The following is an 18,741-nucleotide window of genomic DNA, read 5'->3' as shown; positions in this document are numbered from 1 at the left end:
GTGGAAATGCTGTAAGGGGTGACAAGTTAATGCATGGCACCAGAAACAGAACACATTCTCTCCACCAGACAGCAGGGGAAAATTACAGATAAAACTATAATTCAGAATGTCACACTGTGCTGTTCCCAAAGCTGAATGCAGAATTTCAACTTTTATATATTATACTCCAGACAAAAAATATAGTTTTTAATAACACAATTAAATCATTCTCACTCGTCATTCTTTGCGTCATCAATAGCCTCACCTTCAACACAGGCATTTCTGTAATTAAAATAAACAAAACATAGAATTAATTGCATTAGCAGCAGCCTTGTAATGTACTAACTAAAACAGACTAAAAAATGTAACAAACATCCAGGAATCAGCCAGTAAATAGCTACAGCGTAATGAGAAAAGTTCCAGAACCAGGAGCATAATTAGAAGAAGAAGAAGAAACAACAGCTCTCAAAGCAGGACAGAAAGACACAAATTGTATCCATTTACTACAAGACTTACTGTGCAGATTAACAAACAAAAACAAAACAAGGAAAACAAGAAATAAATATACACATACAACACATTCTGCAATATACCTTGAGAAATACTTCCAGCAATAATGTATCAGTCCCGTTTGTAAATCAAACAAAACAACTTTATATTTATATATCCAGGAAGTAGAGTGATTCAGTTCACAGAAAAAAAAAAAAAAAAAACAATAACAAGGAAAAATGCTCTTCAACAACAACAAAAAAAAAACAAAACATGAACAGTCATTCAAACATTTGTACTTCACAGTAGCTTGGAAGCAAACAAAAAGGTTTGGTCTCACCCGAATGTCTTTCATGAAGTCAGCTGTTCCTTCTGTCCATATCCTCCTGGAAATGCAGTATGTTTGAAACTTCGATGGATATATAACAATTTGAATAAAGTCCAAAGTAACAACAACAACAACAAAACTGGTTGGAAACACACAAAAAAAATTTGTATTTGTCTAATGTTTATTAGTAATGTTAATTGTAGAAGATTCGGCTGACAACCACCATGGTCTGGCGTAAAATATGACAGACTAACAAAATTTCTCGCTCCTGATGACTACCTACAAAATGTTTCAATATGGCTGCTCCTCTCCCACAGACATCCACATTACTTGTCTTTTCCAGTTTTTAAACCTCTCAATAACTAGCAACAGGCAACTAACTCTGCCTCCCAGCCAAGGGTGGCTGACGGGGACAAACTGTATAAGTGCAGTACCAGAAGAAACTATAGTAATAACCCTAACAGCTGAATGGTAATAAAAACAAATTACAACAACTGCCTAAAAGAGCTTAAGAAAACTAAGCCATAATAATAGTAATTTGAATAGGAAGGTGAGAGTTTTTTTTTTTTTTTTTTTTTTTTTAAACTAAAGGACTAGCATTACCTAGCCAGGCATTCTGCCATACCATTAAGCTACAGCAGGTAAAGCACTTATTGTTTCACATTTGATGGCTTGCACCACAATCTTGTAACAGTGTTTGGTAGGGAACATATTGCTATGAACCTTGCAGAGCTCCACCCAATTTCTTTTTTCACAGATAAAAGCTTTCTACACATTAGCTAAGAGTAGGGAGGAGGAGGGTGGGTAAAGGTTGCAAAAGGTTGACAGGAAAAGGATAGAAAATTAAGTAGGGCAGATTTCTGGTAAAGTGGTTGTGTTTTGTTCATTCCGCAAAAGATATCAGACACAAGCTCTGTAAATTACAAATTCCATTTATAGTTTTTGTGTCAAAGAACTGAAATAGTGACATTCTGTTCAAGCAATGACTTGGCAGTCTGAAATCCAACAAGGCATGAAGAGTTTCATCACTGAATTGTGTATTGTAGCAATTAATTTGATGATCATAAAAGCAATAAACTCCAATAAACAACCGTGCTTAAATTGTAAGAAAAAATAAATCTAAAGAAAAAATATGTATATACTGTGGGCCCTATTCACAGAACTTGAAAGAATTCTGTATTGAATTGGCATCTCAGCCCATTGACTGGAACAGAAAGGCCAGGAAACTTCAAACCATGCGCTTCAGATACACATATGCTGATGTTAGTACCATTAGGGCCCTGTATTTTTCATAACACAAGGTTCAACTAAGTTGCTGTATGATCCTGTGTTCTTTCAATGAACATACTAGAGAAATGTCCGAAAAGAGTGTTTTGACATCATAATGAAAATGTAAACTTGATTTCTGAAAAGAAAAAAAGTTTCAGTTTTTGTTTATTTAGAAGTGGTTAACATGAGGTTATATACTGTAACCTGCAAAATTTCACAATGTAGACAGATTCATAGCATTATATTTTCAGGAATTCTGTGTTAGCATCAGAAATGCCATTAAATAAATAACAAGCTATACAATGTTAATGTATGTGTCTTACATTTTCTGAAGAAGGAAAAGACATGTGGGGCCTGAAATTGCACATTCAGTTCTAATGGTAGTGCTCAAAGTACTTGATAAGGTTACAGACTAGGAGTTTCAATTATTCCGAGAATGTATCGCAGCAGATATTGTACTAAAGGGACCTGTGATTGTCATAAACTAAGCCTTACCTTTTTTGCTTTTCTTGTACACATACAGGTACACTGTATTTCTACTGTGATAATAAAATAATAAGTATGTTTCTTACTGTTCTCCTCTCTTTTTTAACATTTGCAATCACTTAACTATATTGCTCAAACACTGTGTCAGTGTGCTTTGACCTGAGTTCCATAGCTGCTGTTCTAGTTGCCAGCCAAAGACACAGTCATAGTAACAAAGGCTAGTTCAGCCAACTCTCCAGTGGATTTTGAACACCAACTCTGTATTATAGACAATAAAGAACATTATTTGATTCAGTCACTTTAATGGAGCCTGTGTTACACATGTCAAGCCAGTTGCCCATAAGTGCTGTGACAAAATATGAGATACCCACTGATACCCATTATGGAACTGTTTGTAGTAATACTGTTTATTTTGCTATCACCACATTGTTAAATATATAAGTCTCCTATCATGTTAATTCAATTTAATAAATGTTCTGATACTACTACTGCCCATTTTGAAATGTATCTGCTGCAAAAACTAAATGTAGAAGTTTCCTTTCTTTTAAACATATGAAAGCTGTAACCTTGATCAGAAAGGAATTTACTGTGGAGAACAGAAACTGTACTCATGTCAGATAACACTGTGTAACAAAATACTGTATTTACAGTATAATTGTAAATCTCAAAAAACTACTCACTTCTAAATCTTTTGTAGTCATCTTTGTGTTACTTTAGTATAAATACATGTTAATTTGGATTCATATGTTGTTTTTTTCTGACTTTATGTGAATGAAAAGACACACATTTGCCCATTTTCCCATTGGAAATAGTGATATTTTGAAATATCACTGTCCTGGTCACAAAAGCAAAGTTTGTGGGGAATAATAGCCATTTTCTATACTTTTGAGGCATAAGCAATTAGGAAATAACACTTACTACCCAGGAACAAAAATTGTGTTACATAGTGTAATTTAAAGTGTCACTGTCCCTGACACATGATACATTTTGTTATACAATACCTTTTTGAGAAAGTTTACTGTACTTTATTAGAATTCCTTTCTTTGCAGTTTGTTTACATTCCCTACAGGTAATTTTATCTGCAGGTGAGCAGCTGTCTTGAGTGGCTTAAAGTTCAAAGGGCACAATGAGAACTTACATGGATTAGTGGTCAACACGCCTTGTTAAATAACAACAGAAAACAGGAGTCACACAGTGGTTTAGTAAATACAAACAATGCTGTGATTGTGAGGTTATACATTAACAACATGTATTTTAAAAAGTGATGTTCACAATAATATTTTTGTCATAAGTACATCAATTATATACGACTGTATTTCTGAAACTGTAATGCCGGAGCCAGCATATATTGTCTCTTTCCCCATATAAAGTATTTGATTCTTAACTGCCCAGGTGCGAAAACATATATAATGACAACAATAAAGGGGCATACATTAGACAGATGTTTTAATGAGGAGTGTCTGTATAGGCAGTATATGTTTTGGAATATTTACCATTTTAATTTCAATTTTCCTAATGACCTTGATATGAACAAAAATGTAATTTTCTATGTGCAGAGGAATTAAACCTCAGGTGCTGGTACACTGGTATACTAAACTGATATGCTAAACATGACTGTTAATGAGCCCCAACCTAGCTTTGTTTTCAAAAGGAACTTTGTATGAAATATATCAGAAATATTTAAACTCTGACATATTAAATAACTTATTTTGGGACTAGAGGCTCCAGATTGTACAGAGACAGATTTGAGTCATTTATTTTGTGAACAGAATGAAACCGAAGCCTTTCTTTCCTCTGTCTCTTAATTACTATTTAATGTAGGAACAATCGATTTATATCTATACTTCTCAGATACCTGAATAGATTTTCTTCTTTTTGCAATCACAGATACACAACAGCAGATCTCTTTTTTGAATTGAATGTAAGTTTATTCAAATGACAGTATAACAAAAAACAATAATGAAGGAAGAACAATAAAGATGGAATGTGGGTAAAACAAAGCAGTATTCCATAATCATTAAGGTAAACACTTAATAAATGGTTTCTTCTTCCCTGATAGATATCTATATTTTTATATCATGTTTAAAACATGTTACACCACAGTTCCTCCATGGTTAATTTTTGTATAAAATGTAATGTTTGACATCCAAAAATGAAAACAACCCAAATGAGCTGTATATGTCCACACTTTTTAATCAATCTCTCTCTCTTCACAAAAAAAAAATCTAATTTAGTAGCCTGATTTCAATTAACCTAATTCAAGTTTGTCAAAGTGACTAGTTTCTGTCATGCATGAATGGGCTCCAGTGTACTTTACTGAGTATAACTACAAAATAAACTTAATTTCATAAACAAACAAAATGATCTTTCACTAATTTAATTCAAGTTTGTAAAAATGCTTAACTTAACTCATGCTTGAGTGCTGAAAGCTCTAACTGATTTACTTCCATAAAGATATCCTTTTCGGTGTGGAGGTTATGTATCAGCCTTGTTGATGTAAGCTTGGATACATGACAAAAATAAAGAAAGAAGTAAAATGAATGCCTCAGCTTGATGAGCAATAAAAAGTGTGCCTGAAATGTTAATGGCCTCAATTATGAAAGGGCACTAAATGTAGCTGTAGAGTTATGTCACAAGGTAGGTTTGACTGGTTTGTGTGGTGACGTCACTGACCAGGAAGCAATGTTCAGGAAACAGAAGTACAGGGCTGAAACTGCGTGGCAGCGCAGTATATTTATTTAACAATGAGAAATGAACACAAACAAAATACTTTTAAACATAGAAAACAAACAGCACATGGGCCAAAGTAAAACAGAACAAAACACAGGTAATCTTTAAACTAGAACAAGTACCTACAAGGTATCATAGTTGGTAGCAATCGTCTTTCTCGTACTCACGGTATTGTTTTACATTCCTCCTCTTAGATCTCTTCTCAGACAAAGGATCTCTCCTGACTTCCATAGTTTGTGGTTGGAGCCCAATTAATCAATAATTAACAGTTACGCAATTAAGGCTCCAGCCACATTCTCACATGGGTATTTGGCAGACAGGAATTTAACCCCCTCCCTGCCTATCAAAAACACACAAATGCAAAATCATATTAATAATAAAAGGAACAAATACATATTTCCATAAAAACGGTAACAAATCTTAACAGAACAAAAATAATATATAAATTAATAAGGGGTGGGCACCCCGTCTTACGTGCACATTAAGTAGTGAGCCTAACGTGCACCATAAATGTGCTGTCCCATTTACTGACAGAACGCATTAATTTATATGCACATTATCTCGATAATTTACATACCATACCATAATTTAATGTGCGTGATAATGTCCAAGACTTAGCCGTGATCACCGTGATGTGAAAAGCCCCAGCTGTCCAGGCGTATCATTTGATCAGTGGCTTATTGTGAAAGGTGGAGGTGGCTTACATTGACCGAAAATGAGTGATCAACAGACACAGCACTCGGCAGGGGACAGGCAGAGGCAACGCAAACTAAAACTGCATGCAGAGTGGACAAGGTTGTTTTAAATTATAATACTTTGTTTGGTCCAGTGTTTTATTTAACCACTCTATTATTTGTACCAAGGTAATGAACTATTAAATAAAATGTAAGAAATTATAGCATTAATTCATGTTTATTCACACTTAATATAACCGGTATCAGTGGTTTCCAAACAAAAAAAATCACACACTTTAAGACCCTATGTCTGTATCGCAGGACAATAATGCATGTCAGTGCTGTAACTTGATTCATTCGGGCAACCATGCTGTCCGTGGTTATTACTGGGAGAAATAATTTAATATAAGAAAAAATAAGTTAATATGAAAATACACAGGGGGAAATGTAGTATGTTGTGAATACATTAATACTAGAACCACTGCGGTTATACTCATACCCAATACTGCATGAAAGACAAACTATCGCATACAACTCAAAAGTTATAGTCAAGCACAGCTGTGACAGGGTATTCCCTGCCCCTAAGCATATTATGTTTTGTATTTTGTATATCTTTTATTATTATTTAAAAAATGTACTGTTCAATTTGTGTATTGTTCAATTTTTGCAGCATGGACAGGGTTAAACTTCCCCATCCATGGTAACCCTGTGTAGAATGTAACCGTCTCCAGATGGATTAATTTATTCCTAATTTGAAGATGGTCACATGTATATAAACCTGCAGCTGTGGCTGATCGAGGATGGAATATTCAGGAGTGGAGATCGGGAATAAGATACACCCTGGGGAATTACACACCGTTAATTAATGCCGTTAACAGAGAAGATTAGAGAAAAATGTTAGAGAAAAATGTTGGATCACACTGAGGCATCGAGTTTGCCAAAAAATACCACAACAAGGTCACATGTTGCAAATGTACCAGCAAAAGAAAGAGTAAAAGATGTTCTTTGTTGCTTTGTGCATTGTAAAGGTGGCCCCAGATACGATCCACAGCACTCTACCACCAGGGAGAAATTGACATCGACTTGTTTTGGTCATCGACAGCTGACCGTCTTCCTAATTTTAAAAAATTAGCTTTCAGATACATAAATACAGTAACAAATACAGCTGATGAGGAGATGTATAATCTGAAAGAGCTGGTGTTCTTTTATTTCAATATTGGAATTTAGAAAGACTTTGGGCCTCATTCACTAAACTTAAATTCACCTGTCGAAAGTAAAATGATTAATTCAACCAATTTTCACATTATTAAATTCCGCTAATTCACAACCCAATTCATCTAATTTTCGGCATGCAAAATGCTGCAGGAGAGAAGGGAAATAAGATTGTCCCATTACCCTGGCAGGTGTATGCCACCACAACACCTGTAAAACAGATTAAAGACCTTAAATAAAAGCGTAGATGTAGAGTCTTTTCATTTAGAAATTGTGGAATCCCAGCACATTATTTCTGTAAAAATAGATGAATGGGGTTGTTTATTATGTGAATCAAATTTTCCTTTGTTTAACTATAGTCCTTTGTTAATCTAACTTGTTAAAAAAAATATCACCTAGAGTTATAAAATTAAAGTGCTTACAAAGTATTTCTTTCTATTTTATTTATTTTGAAAAATAAGGATTTTTACACTTAGCTTTCAGAATATTTTACTGGAAAAGGTTGTTGACAATTTATTTTCTTACTCGTCTCCCTTGAATAGCGTCTTGGTGAGCCCGCTGTTGACAAACATTGATTATGTCTGCTTTTTGTTCTAAATCAATATCAGTTTCTTCAGGTATGCCACTTCTCATGGCTATGTTGTGAAAAACACAGGATGCTATCATTATCATGCAAACTTTGTGAGGACTGTACTGCAGAAACTCAACAGACGGTGAGCATTATTATAATTTGACTGCATCCTGTTATTAGGATCAAAGACTGGTGTCATAAGCCATGGTTTGAATGGATACCCACTGTCACTTATAAATAGAAACAATAATTACAATGGCAAAATGGCTAGAATGAATCTGTGCTATCTGAATTACTTTTCACTTTTAACACATTTGTTTAAATTGAATAAATATTGGGGATATTTAATAATTAAAATAATGGTTACCAAGAAGCAAAGCACTGTCTAGTGGAAGGCTTCCATTATAGTGTGGACTGAAGTTTGCTCCAAAATGTAAGAACCATTGCAAGACCCTGGGAAATTCACTATAACATTAGTAAGGTAATATTTGGCATTGCATGGCGTCTGGACATGTGTGGAATGAGAATTCATCCGATTCCTGTAAGCAGGTTCATCCTTTAATGGTGGTGAGATGAGCACATGGGTGCAATCTACTGCACCAATCACTCTAGGGTATCCACTTATGTTCAAAAAATCTAGTTACATTTATTGTAGCTGTTGCTCGGTGTGTGGCAAACATATTTTTATCGGCTCTTTTCAGAGAGCTTCAGCCACCTGCTCAATAACCTTGAGAATGAAGATTGCCTCATGCCAGCTAATTGCCAAGTATCCATTTGCACATTGCCAGTTGCAAAGAATCGGAGAGCTGTTGCCACTTTGATTTCCACTGGCAAAGCATGACTTCTTTGGCTTTGTAAATCGTCTGCTAATTCTTGGCACAAATCTAAAATAGTTTGCCTATTTAATCTGTAATTCGCTATGAATTAATTGTCTGCATAATCAAAAGGACTAATTCTAGACAAATAGATCCTAGCTGGTTTCTTCTTCTGATACAGTACACTAGGGCCATGGTATTGTAGCATAGGGGAAATCTCACTCCTTTAAATAAACTTTCACTAGAATTTCACATGATTCAAGCATGCAAAAAATGACCTTTTGAGATTGACAAATTCAGCTGCCACTTGTAATTAGTAATTCCACAACTTTTCAATGTACCTGATACCTCTTCGAAATTAACGTTTTTCACGTTGGTGATTAAGGCTGTTGCTAAATATTTGCTTAATTGTGTCGAAAACGTGTATTGAATGAGGCCCTGTGGCAAAGTGGTTTTCAGTGCGCAGATGTAGAGGTGCACAAGCAATGACAAATTAGTGATTTCAATGTCCAAACATTGAAAATAATGTTTTATTTGGAGTGGAGGTTTTGTAATTCCAAGTCTTTTGTGACCGCATATAATAATCCCAGACAATACACAACAATACACAACTACTGGTTACAGTCCTGAAATAATAAACACAATTATTAAACACACAGAAGACACACACATGATCACAAGCCCACAGTGAGTGCCAACATGCAAGTGGTGAATGTACAATGAATCCGTGAACAATGGTGTAGTGTTGTTCAAGTTTGTGCTGGACTGCAGCGACAGCTCTGGATCATCTTAGCCATCTAATAAATAATAAACAGTACAATTAGACTCGAGAAAACGAAGAAAGACTAAACACTCATGGCTATATTTCGCTCCACCTTTAGTGTACTCTTAACCATAAACAAAGGGGCAGATCACCGTCAAAGGGTTTAGTGTACCACATATAAAGCACTACTTCAGAAAACAAAAAAATATAAAAAAAAATTTCAAAAGTAAGTAGTGTATAAACAGGCGTAAACAGGTATATGTACATACAAAGCTGCAAAAATGAATGTAGTTTTTCATTTAAAACGAAAGTAACATGTTTTCTGTTGTGTGTGTATCACTCAGTGCAGCACTGAATCCAAGCTGAGCTGCAGCAGCCTGCTGCTTTGTAGTTTTCTGATTGAAATGTTTCTGCTGAAGCACTGTGGCTAGCTTTATATATATATATATATATTATTATATATATATCATATATATATATATCTATATATATAATATATATATATATATATACCAAGTATTATTTTTGTACTGTTTACCGTATCAAAAAAGGCAGTCAAAATGACTGCTTCTAGGTAGAGGGGATTATAACTTTTTTTATTTTTGCTATTGTGTCTTTCAGACGTCATCAGGATATTTAATACATGTATTTAGGAAAAGTTAAGAACGGACAACTGCAAATCTTTCACACACGCAGAGTAATTTAAATTTTAAAAGTGAAAACCGTCAAAATGACTGTAGTGGCGGTTCTAATGTTAATAGTACTGCTTGAGATTTTTTTTTTTTTTTTTTTTTTATTGTTTATATAATTACATGATTGGTTCGTTGTTTGACCAAGCAACAAACTAATACATATATTGGCTAAAATAATATATATATATATATATTATATATATATATATCATATATATTAACATATATATTAACAATATATATAACTATGTTCTGGTCCAGTTATGTATTTGTAACAATTTAATTTTGGAATATAGAGATCCATGGTCATTATTTCAAACTTGTAACCTTGTAAACTCAATATAATAAATATCAAAGTACAAAGTTTTTCTTCAAGTACATGCTAATTCAAACCCTGCTAGTCTGAACTAATAAACCATTCCTTGCTTTAATAATAAAATGCATGCTGATTTCAGCTCCAGAGTGTAACATTTACAGCTATGTCTGTTTTTCTTTTTTGTTTTTTTCTAATTATTATAGGTTTATTACTGACTTTGAAAGACTAAAAGCATAAACCAAAGACTTGACGAGGCATTTTTAGAATGGCACACAATATTGATCTCAACAGGGACAATACCCAACTAGTTCAGATTAACAAGCATCTACTCTAGGTAGTCTACTGTCAATGTCTTCTTAAAGTAAAATTTGAGTTTGCCATGACCTTCTGACTTCATGACTGTAGGGTCATTAAGCAATATATCAAGTGTACTACACTGACTGAGCAAAGACAGAGCTAGTGTTTAAAGCTTGTGTGATTTGGGTCCCTGTAGCAGAACTGTTGCTAGTCAAAATATGTTGCACTTATCTACAGATTTGATCCGCCATGTCCTGCTTGCAATCGTAATGCTAGTAGTTTTCTGCAAATGCTGCCAATTCATAGACTATTATGATGGATACGCTGGCCAATACTGCCTCTGTGTTGAGAGGTAAGCCATTTGATGTAAAGTCACAGAGAAGTTTGTGCTTTCCCATAGTTGTTGCTTACAGCCACATTATTTTCCACACACTGAAAAAACTACAAAAAAAACAAAATATAGAATGTACTTACATTCTATATTTTGACCAGTCGATGTTAGGTTGAGGAGTCTTGTAGTCTGGTGTTTATAGACTTTTTATGGTGTAGTTTACAGCTATGGTCAACATTTTTGCATCATAGATTTTTTGCACTCGGTATAAAAATATATATATATATATATATATATATTTATTATATATCTAATTATATATTTTTATATATATATATATATATCATATAGATAATTATATCATGTCAGTCAAGTTGAAAACTACAAAGCGGTAGGCAATTTAATATATTAATGTAACATTATTGAGCAGGTTTCATTTGACTTTATGAAGCAAAATTTGTTATTTTTTGTGACTGGGTGCCTGCCCCTTATTAACTTATATATTTTTGTGCTGTTATGATATATTACCGTTTTTATGTGTATATGCATTTGTTCCTTTTATTATTAATGTGATTTTGCGTTTGTGTGTTTTGGATCAGCAGGGAGAGGGTTAAATTCCTCCCTGCCAAAATACATGTGAGAATGTGGCTGTAGTCTTAATAAAGTAATTGTTAATGATTGATTAATTGGGCTGTAGCCACAAATTATAAAAGTCAGGATAGATCCTTTCTCTGAGGAGAGAGCTAACAGGAGGAATGTAAAACAATACTGTAAGTACAAGAAAGATGATTGCTACCAACTGTGAAGCCTTGTAGGTACTCGTTCTACTTTAAAGATTACTTGTGTTTTGTTCTGTTTTATTTTTACCCACGTGCTGTTTGTTTTCACCCCAGACAAAAACAAACGTGTGCGTGCTCAAAAGGTCGGACATATACCATCACAAAACCTGTTCTGTGTTTAAAAGTGTTTTGTTTGTGTATATTTTTTGTTGTTAAATAAATATACTGCACTGCCACGCAGTTTCAGCTCTGTACCTCTGTTTCCTGAACATTGCTTCCTGCTCTGTGATGTCACCACACATGACACTCAAGCCTACATTGTAACAATTCTATAGGAAGATGCAAACCTTTTGACCATAGCAGTACTCTGTTGGTAACATGTCCAGATAAAGTAGAGCTGCATATGCATCTTAGCTGCTGCTTGTGGAAACAATACACCTTTTTAGTTGTCTAAATTATCTATGAGCTATGAATAACATAAAATGCAAGGTTGTGGATCAGATGAAATTGGAATTGAAATGCATAGTCTTCACCTATTACTGATCGCGTTGTCTGCAACCTTGGACAGACCTGTGGACTAAACAATATGGTTCCTGATGTCATATGTTATGTTCTGCTGAGAAAGCCTAAGAAATCTTAACCTCATAGGTTCTGTTGAGAAATCCTAAGAAATCTTAACCTCATAGATGTGTATATATTTTTCATGTCAGCCTAATATTTGAATATGAATGGTCATCTTCCCAATAAACACCTGAAACCCTCAAATAACTAGTAGATAATAAATAGATAAACAAATTGCAGATTTGTTGTCTTCTTATTAGAGAGAAGGATTGTGGTGTGTTAAATAATTTTCTAATTCCGAATACACATTTTAATTGTATTTAACGAGATTGTGAATATTCCCAAATATGAGTTGACAATCCCTAAGGCCATAAAAAGGCTTTTTAAATAATCCTGCTTATAATAATAATAATAATAATAACAGTAAAACAGTTCAAAGGCTAGCATACGCACGACTATAGTCAAAAGAATTTGCAGTAGAAAATACATTGTAGTACAAAACACAGGAAGTTGCTACTGGAGAGGTGGATTTCCATTGCAATTTATAATAGATAAGTATAATATACTCACAGCCCTCATTTATATTTTCTTTTCTGCTCTCCGATATTTAAACGCTCATTAGATAGTCCCTGCCTCTTGTGTCCTTTGCAATAGACACTAATTAGATAGTTCCTAATATAACAGGCACCCAGAAACTCTTGTTCAGAGACTCGAACTGTGCGTTGTATCTAGAAGAATAGCCCAGTCAAGAAGTGTGTTGCTGTGTGATAGTTTTATTTCTGATGAGAAAATACAAAATAGAACAAAATCATGTTACCTGTAACAAAAATAAATAAGGCATTTTGTTTAATTTAAAAAAAAAAAATAACAGAAAACAACACAACAGTACAATGGCGAATGTGAAATACACTGGAGGCCTGTTATCAAACACACATGTGCTGAACACACACAGAATTAACAAAAATAAATAAAAGGCAAAGGTATAGGGAATGAGACCGTTTGCACTCGTCTTTTAATGAATGAAATAATAAACAAACCATTTTACAATACACAAAATGAAAGGGTTCGGTGGCCAAAATAAAACAACAAACAAATACTGTGTGATATAGTGGTAGCAGTTGCTTCTCGTATATTCTCTCGCTCTACACAGTACTCTCATATCTGGTTCAAAAAATTGCCTTGCTCAGCCTGGAGCGGGTTCTTTTAAGCTGTGGCTGGAGCCTTAATTAATTATCAATAAAACAATTACCTTGTTGAGGATCCAGCCACATTCTCACGGGTTTTAATTAAAAACAAAATAATAAAACACGTTTTTTTGCCGTCATAAATACAAATACATATCTAAAAATATGAATAATAATACAGTGGCGGGGTGAACCCTGTCACAGACGTACAGCTCTTTCACTTTTCTATAAGGCACCTGAGACGCACTGTTATAAATGATTTTATTAAATCTTTTTTGGTTTAATTGATTTGATCAATAACAGTTTAAATCTCTTTTTTGTGTCTAAAATCTTTTTTTTTTTTTTTTTTTTTTGCCAGCACTTGTTGGATTCTAAGATAGTTTGAAGAAGGTTTTTCTATATTGTTTACTCTTGTTGTTTTATGGTTTACCCATACTAGGCTGTCTTCAATTGATCGAAATAGTGACATATCATTCAAATAGGATTCTTCAATGACAACTATCAACTGTAACCATACAAGTGAGAATAATTATTTAGTGTATTTCTTTCTGATACAACATATAGACCATCAGGAAGTGGGCAAATGGTCTGTCTGTCCTTTTTAAACTTGTAGGATTTTAGTTCTGAAACTGTTCCATGTTGTCTGAAATCAGGACTGTCTTGATTGAAGCGTTGCATGGGTGGTGCTGATCTAAGGTCGAAGTGCTCACAGTCATATTTGTTCTCTGCAGACTTGATAGACTCAGTTGTGCAGCTGAATGCTGTGTTTGTGCTTTGTATACAGTGCAGCTGCAGTGGTCTTGACTTGCAGACCGGTTTCACAGTTCAGTCGACACCAAGTTTGTATTCCTGCTGCAATGGTGGTGGTTGGGGTGGTAATGTTCCAGGTGCATCAGGTAAGACATTACATAGAAAGTGGTGTCATTACAAGGTAGAATTTAAGAACTACAGGCTGAGATTTGATATTTGTTTTTTTTTAGGTTATGTTCTTGAGAGGAAACACCCCAAGGACATCCCATGCACTGGTTACAAAATAGCATTTGCTTACTGAAGAAAAATGTTTATTAAGGAAACTGTTTCAGCAAAGCAAGATCATCCTCTCTACAGAGTCAAAATAATGGAAGACACTTTCATTTTGAAGTTCGGTCATATTGTAGAATGTAAAATTGATTTTACATTTGGGAAACTTTCCCAGTATTGATAATTTTATTGTTTCAGTCTGAGCTAAACAGCAGGAGTTATATTTGAAGTAAAGTGGGTAATGTTTCCCTTAAAAGTCTATAACAGTAATTTTGAGTTTTCCTATGCTTTTTCTATGGTGGTACAATGCATATACCATAAGTTACCAATGGTTTGCTGTGTTTTTAAAAACACTTTACCATACCTCTCTGGGCTTTACACCTACCTATCATTTACCATACAGGAATTGTACTTTATTATATTTTGATCTACTTTTACTGTGGTAAACTTTTATAAGGGTTTATATATCAATAAAATGGTATGTGAAAAATACAGCAAACAAGAGGTGGGGCTTGACTGGAGTAATGAGACTCCTTTTGCAATTCAATGCCTTTAAAAGCGGTTTTCCTTTGAAAAATAAAAAAAAACAGCGCGTGTAAAATAAACAGCGCGTGTGGAAATAAATTGGACCTGACATGCCTGACAAGCACTTAATAAATGGACCACTAAGGGTTAACCTCCTTGTGCTCCATCTTTCAGGTGAGGCATTGTTGTCAGTGACTGCAGCTGGTGCATTTGTTGTCAAGTGACTGCAGCTAAGAACATTTATAAACATTCTTGTAAAACACTTTCTGATGGTGATATATTGTGAAAGACGCTATATAATAAAAATACAATAAGGATATAATAATTATAATATGTTATTATTATTATTATTATTATTATTATTATTATTATTATAGCACTGTTTGTGTCAATTAATGCAATTTGCAATTTTTCATTATTTCTATAAATGGCTTACAATCCATTAGTTTACATAATCCACCAGTTCCTTGTTATCAGATACCAGAGACACAATATTGGGAGTTTAATGGTACATTGACAAAATGGATATATATGATTAAGTTTGTGGATAAAAAAGAATCTGGAAATATAGAGTGTGCTATTTAATATTTAATTAGCTAAATACCAAGATTATGCCAGCTGCAGCCACAAAACACAGACAAAAGTTGAAATAGTATCCCAAATAAATAAGTAATGCCTTATCTGTATTAATTAATTTATATAACTTTATACTTTCTATGTCTGTTTTTCTTAATATAAGCTGTTTAATCTATAGAATAATTTATATCCCTTAACATTTGTTCAGAAAGACCTTTAAGGATTGAAAAGCAACATTTTTTAACATTTATTTTCTTACATCATACAAGCTATTGAACACGCCCCCTTTTTTGTTAAATTATGTTGGTTCTTTACTTGGGTATATATACATATTTTGAAGACAAATATATAGAATTAAAGTTTGTTTCTGCTTCCTGGCACTTTCTGTGCTGATGTATTCAAACCCCGATTAGGCACCAGAAAGAAACAGTTAAACGCTGTATGAATCTGTATACTTAAATCTGTGATAGCTAACAAAATAGCATAACATCTTACATGCTGTGTGTAGTAGATGTGTGGTTTTGAAAGAAATGCTTTATAGAACATTTATTTTTACTTTAAGACATGATCTCTGTGTTTCAAAGTAAAAATACATATACCAGGAATTAATTGTATTTCAAATATAGAGGATCTTCAAAAGCTAAGGATTTTATTCAGGCATTGATATTTTTAGGAGTAGTTTATATTTAGCTATGTAGGACTTTCTCAAGATGAACAACTGTAATTTGTAAAAGCCACCTCACTTCACAAATCCAGCTTTAAAAAGTGGAGAGATTGAAAAAGACAATATCAGACAACACAAACAAATGTATCCTGTCTGACAAAACTATTTTTGAAGAAGTTACTTCAAAGAAAAAGCCTTTGACAAAGTGCCACATGAAAGTTAAACCCTAAGTTAAAATCAGTGGGAATACAGGAAAGTACTTTTAAGTCAGTGGATAACTAGGAAAAGCACAGGAAGCAGAAAGGTATTTGTAAGTGGAGAAATCGCTAGAAATGTCATGCAGAGATAGTTACTTGGTCCCCTGTTATTTCTTATCTACATCAGTGACCCAGATCAGTGGATAATTAACAAACTTTTATAATTTTCATATGACACAAAACTTCCGAAAGGAAAGGAAATCCTAAAGCATGTAGACTGAATATAGATCTGGGCATATACGTGTAAAATGTAGTTTAATGTTAACAAATGCAGGATTCAATTGCCATATGGGTGGTTTAGAACTAGACCATGGAACAAGAGCAAGGGCTGCATTTAAGAAGAGTCTCAGGAATTGAGAATAGGAGAGAATTTTCCATTGCTTTTCTGACAGGGAGGTCATTTTAAGACTTTCGGCCACCGAATTGATGATATTTGTTGTGTTTTACCATGTAACGGGGAAGACCGCGTGAAGGTTACGAGAGAAGTGCTTTGTGATTAGAAAGGAGTACAGGGTTTTCCCTTGGCTTGTGGAGAGTCGCCTTCACGGAGGCGAGTCAGTCGATCAGTCTCTAAGGTTGGGAAGCAGTGATTACTTTCTAGAGGATAGAGAATGGGAAAATGGCCTGGGGGTCCCATTTGATTCACAGAGAACCTTTGTAAAGATGGCATTCTGCATAAAGTATTAATTATGTATTTGCTTATAAGTTTTCATTTTTATTATGAAGTTTATATTTGAAGTTTTATATTTTTATGCTAAGCTGAAGCAAAATTCAGAAGGAACACTTTGTGGCTTTCTTTACAGATACAAACCACACATCTGCATCTTGTCACAGACTCAGAAGTCACAATAAGATGTCTGGGCAGATAGCCAAAAGTAACAGGTGTCCAGTTAGATACAAAGAGAGATGGAAAGAAGTTTGTATGTATGGGCAAGGTGTGAAGGTCGACAACCACAAAGAGCAAACTAGTTTGAATTGGCTTTTACAGCAACAGAAGTAGATCAGTAGGTTAAATAAATGTATAAAGTGCTTAAATGTGATACACTATAGAATGTTCTAGAAGCTTTAGGGAGATCTCCCCTGAACAGGAGGTGTGCTAAAGGTGTGAGTTAACAGGGTGGTTACCTCAACAACTGGCTATTGAACAAGACGATGGGAGGGGAATCACCCATGATGCTTATATATAAATATATGTGTTTTCCTGTTATAACAGATTTTAGCCCCAAAATGTTATCTCTGAGAAAACACAGAGTCCCCTTTAAATTGCCAAAGCTCTCTCCTTGCCATCTGTCTTTCCTGCTCCAACAATCAAATATTAAACCCCAAATTGTCTAACTAAATCTATAACCCAAATACTAGTCTAAAACCCTGTTAATTTTTTTAACTATAGTTTCTCGTAAAGAGTATGTTTCTCCGACACGCACCATAGCATTGATGTGGTAGACTTGCTTTCTATCTTCCGCAGTTTGTATAGCTGTTATATGCAAAATTATGTATGAAGTGTACTTCATCAGCAAAATAAATTGGTTGTTTTTACTAGTACCAATCCTGACAAGGTTTCCTTACAACCCCTTGTATCATCAACAAACAAATACCCTCATCTCATTCTCTGTAGTAGGCATCCATTTTTTACTTGACACACACAGCTCTGTGGTAACGTCAGGTCAGGAAGTAAATTCATAACACACAGGACTGCAAGGTCAGTGAAATGCACTGCTTGCATGTTTATTATAAACAAATGAACAAAATAAAAGGTTTTAACAAAACACAAACACTTTCATAAACAAAACGGCGTGGTGGCCAAAACAAATAGACAGACAAACAAACTGTGGACGAACCCAAACAAAAAGTATCATGCTGGTCTTCCATGCATAGCAATTGTTATTATTTTATAATTGATTTATCCTCTCTTGCTCTCCCGTTCTCCACTCACTGAACACCAAACCCCCAAGTGAGTGAAACACTGCATCTTTTATGCAGCTGTACCGGGACTCGTTGTGCTCCCCGTGCTTCCATACTAATACCACTTAATCTGTACATGGAGTGATTGCACAATCCCTGTGCCTAAATACAAATATAAATTTGAACACTACTGCATAGCCCCACATTATATCCTGTGCACCAATACATATACACCAGCATTAACACACCACATACATCATAAAATACAAAAATATGCACAGGGGCGGGGTACCCCGCCACAGTGGTTAAATAGGGAGAATG

This window comes from Polyodon spathula, chromosome 11, assembly GCF_017654505.1.
Source record: "Polyodon spathula isolate WHYD16114869_AA chromosome 11, ASM1765450v1, whole genome shotgun sequence".
Lineage (NCBI taxonomy): Eukaryota > Metazoa > Chordata > Actinopteri > Acipenseriformes > Polyodontidae > Polyodon > Polyodon spathula.
The sequence above is the reverse complement of the archived record's forward strand: the minus strand, read 5'-3'. Positions refer to the sequence as shown.